The sequence below is a fragment of the Myxine glutinosa genome, chromosome 8, assembly GCF_964187855.1.
Source record: "Myxine glutinosa chromosome 8, kmMyxGlut1.1, whole genome shotgun sequence".
Classification (NCBI taxonomy): domain Eukaryota; kingdom Metazoa; phylum Chordata; class Myxini; order Myxiniformes; family Myxinidae; genus Myxine; species Myxine glutinosa.
The window spans coordinates 140,643,834-140,647,714 of NC_136268.1; positions in this window are offsets into that span (position 1 = coordinate 140,643,834).

Sequence of the window (3,881 nt, forward strand, 5' to 3'; positions counted from 1 at the left end):
TGTAGGTAGTGTGTTTTTAGGTAGCAAGTATGTAGGTAGTATGTATGTCGGTAGTAGTAGTATGTTGTGGTAGTATGAAGTGGTAGTAGTAGTATGTAGTGGTAGTAGTAGTAGTAGTTGTAGTGCCAAGTTGTCATCGTAGTATGTAGTAGTAGTAGTATTATGTTGTAGTTGTAGTAGTAGTAGCATGTTGTAGTAGTAGTATGTTGCGGTAGTAGCTAGTTGTAGTAGTATGTAGTATGTTGTAGTAGTAGTTTGTTGTAGTAATAGTATGTTGTGGTAGTATTAGTATGTTGTAGTTGTTGTATGTTGTAGTCGTCGTAGTATGTTGTAGTGGTAATGGTAGTATGTTGTAGTGGTAGTATGTTGTTGTAGTAGTAGTATGTTGTAGTGGTAGTTGTAGTAGTTGTAGTATGTTGTAGTTGTAGTTGTAGTGATAGTAGTCGTAGTATGTTGTAGTGGTAGTAGTCGTAGTATGTTGTTGTAGTAGTATGTTGCAGTCTCAATATATCAATACTCTGATTATAACACAGCACACACTACAAAGTGATGTTTTGTTGATGGTCCCAAGATGGCGGCTCATTGACTTCGTTTACTGTTGCATGACCCCCAATCCAGTTAGTATAGAGATCAGTGGTCCATACGCTAGATGCCGTGTATGTGGCATGGCACCACCAAGTGACAATTTTTTTTTTGTAACCTTAACGAATTGACAAGCCTGCTACCAACTGTGCCAAATTAGGCTCTGTTACATATTTATGTGAATGTATGTGAATTACCATTCAGGTCTTTGCTTATCCGTGTGTAGTATATTAAGTTGTTGTGTAGTTGTTGTGGTTGGAGGGTCAGGAGCCCTTCTGAGGGAGTGGCCGGAAACGGAAGTGACCGGAAACGGAAGAGGAAAAGACACGAGGAAAAAAGGACGAGTATTATTCTTCCTCGCCCCGGCTCCGACAAAAGGTGGGATCGACCTTGCGCTGCGTGGAAAAGCGGCGTTCCGATCCGAAGCCTGTCTGGCGAGAGGAATTACCGGGACTTGTACCTGCCCGGTGGAGACGGCAAGTTGACGTGGGGCCGTGCATCGACCCCGCGCCTGGCCTCGTTCGCGGCACCATCCAAACAGACGCGTGCGGGTCGCACGTTGGGGCCTAACCCGCCTTGCAAGCGGCGTGGGGTTTGGCTTGCTTTACCGTATCCGCCTCGCGTGGCCACGAGGGGCTGCAGCCACGGTGCCTGGTACGATACCTGCCCGGTGGAAACACGTCCACCCGGGGTTCGTTCTACCGCCCGAGTGCGGTGACGGCGACCATCATCTTGGTCAGGAGGGGCCCAGAGACATTGTGCGGGACCGAGACCAAAAAGGGTGTCGTGAGTACTCACCGGGACACACGTATATAAGATGGCCATCTTACTCATAGGAAAGTGCTGGTGAATTGGGAATTGTTGATGGTTGTATATGGTTGATTGCTCGGGGAAAATCTCCGTGGTTGTGTCATTGCAATTGTATGGTCATTTCCATTGGAAATATATCCTTGAACGTCAGTTGTCTCTGGGGTGAAATTCATATGGATTGCGTGGCGAAAGCGCATATTTAATACAGCTTTCTGGCGAAGTTCCTCTCACGGTCCGGGGGTCACCGAGACCAGGTATTCACCGAGGGGACCACGTAACAGAATTGGGGGCTCGTCCAAATTACGATTTGCGGTTTCGCAATTGGGTCTACGTCCGGGATTTAAAATTGTATAAAATAATAAAATAATAATTTTTTTATTAATTAAAATTTATTAATTAATTATTAATTGGTAAATTTTTTTTTTTGAGAAATTGGGGTAAAGTCTTGGGTGGAGGTTAACAGGTGTTAACGATAGGCACCATGGCGTTTGTGGCACAGAACTTTGGGGTAACCCTGAGTGAGGCACAGTTCCGAGCGTTGCTAAAGTCGGACCTCTTGAAATTGGCCAAACATTTTAACTTGGAGGTCCGAACTAATTTGAGGAAGGCAGAGTTGCAGGCCACGGTGATACAATCTATGGTGGGATTAGGAACATGGGACGAGTTAGCCTGGGAGTGGCTACCCGAAGAACCAGAAGATGTTGAGCTCCGGAAACTGGAGTTGCCATTACGGAGCCAGGAACGGATTAAAGAAGAAGAAAGGAAAGCAGAAAAGGAAAGAGCAGAAGAAGAAAGGAAAGCAGAAAAGGAAAGAGCAGAAGAAGAAAGGAAAGCAGAAAAGGAAAGAGCAGAAGAAGAAAGGAAAGCAGAAAAGGAAAGAGCAGAGGAAAGGAGAGTGGAACGAGAACTCCAGGAAAGGTTAAAAGAAGAAGAAAGGAAAGCAGAAAAGGAAAGAGCAGAAGAAGAAAGGAAAGCAGAAGCGAGGAGAGAAGAGAAACAAGCAGAGGAAAGGAGAGTGGAACGAGAACTCCAGGAAAGGTTAGAAGGGAGAAAAGCAGAGGAGAGGAGAGCTGCAAGGGACCTCGAAGCAGAGGAGAGAAAAGCGGAAAGGGAATTAAAGGAACGTGACATGGAGCTTCAGCAAGAAATCAAATTCAAGGAGCTGGAGTTAATGAGAGAACGGGGAGAGGCACCACCCTTGCTGACGGGGTCGACACCTAACCAGAAAACCTGGGATGTGGGCAGACATGTGAGGCTGGTTCCACCGTTCAGTGAAAAAGAAGTCGCGAAATTTTTTCCACACTTTGAGAAAGTGGCTCGACAATTAAACTGGCCGGAGGAGGCCTGGACCATACTCGTGCAAAGTGTGCTGGTGGGGAAAGCTCAGGAAATTTATTCGGCGCTACCAATGGACCAATGTGCAGATTATGAGGTACTGAAGAAGCACATCCTCAAGGCCTATGAGTTGGTTCCGGAAGCTTACAGGCAAAAATTCAGGAATGCCAGGAAGAGGGAGAGTGAGACCCATGTGGAGTTTGCCAGAGTGAAAGAAAACATGTTTGATCGGTGGTGTGAGTCAAAAGGAGTCGGGAAAGACTTCGAGACATTGCGGGACTTGATCCTGGTGGAGGAATTCCAGCAGTGTGTCCACGAGGACATCAAAGTGTACCTGCAGGAAAAGAAGGTACTAAAGTTGTGGGACGCAGCCACCATGGCAGATGATTATGCCTTAACCCACCGAATAGGGGTCCACGAACCTAACTCCTCGCCTAGATCTCCGCAGGGGAGGTGGGGAACAGCAGGTGCGGAGAACGACCATACATGGCGACGGCCTCGAGATGATTATGGGGACAACTATGATACCCCACCAGTTCGAAATCAGAGGGATGCGGGCCCAAGACAAACTTATAGTTCGGGGGGCCCGAGGCAGACCCCGAGTTTTTCCTCCGGGCCTACTTGCGCGTTTTGCAAGAAACCTGGACACTTGATGTCCAGTTGTTACCTCATGAAAAGGGACAACCCAGAGCGGAGTCCGACTATTACAACTCCGAATGCGATGGCTAGCGTAAGAAATCGCCATCAAAAGGGTTACCAACCATTTATTTCAGAGGGGTTTGTGTCACTGGATGGAGCCTCGACTAACCGGAGACCGGTTAGGATATTGAGGGACACAGGGGCCCATCAATCTTTAATGCTTGAAGGCATTTTGCCATGGTCCGAGGAGACGGCAACGGGGGATAGTGTTCGTTTACAGGGGATCGGGGGCGGTGTTAGTGCTCCCCTTCAGGTCATCCAGTTGGAGTCCGATTTGGTGTCAGGACCGGTCACCGTCGGTTTACAAGCCACGCTTCCTGTAGAGGGTGTATCTGTGGTTATCGGGAATGATTTGGCCGGGGGTCAAGTTTATGGTAACCTGAGGGTTGGTAAAGAGCCCAGCAGGGAAAATAACACCACACCAGCTCGGGATGGCGACCAAAGTGCCAAGTTAT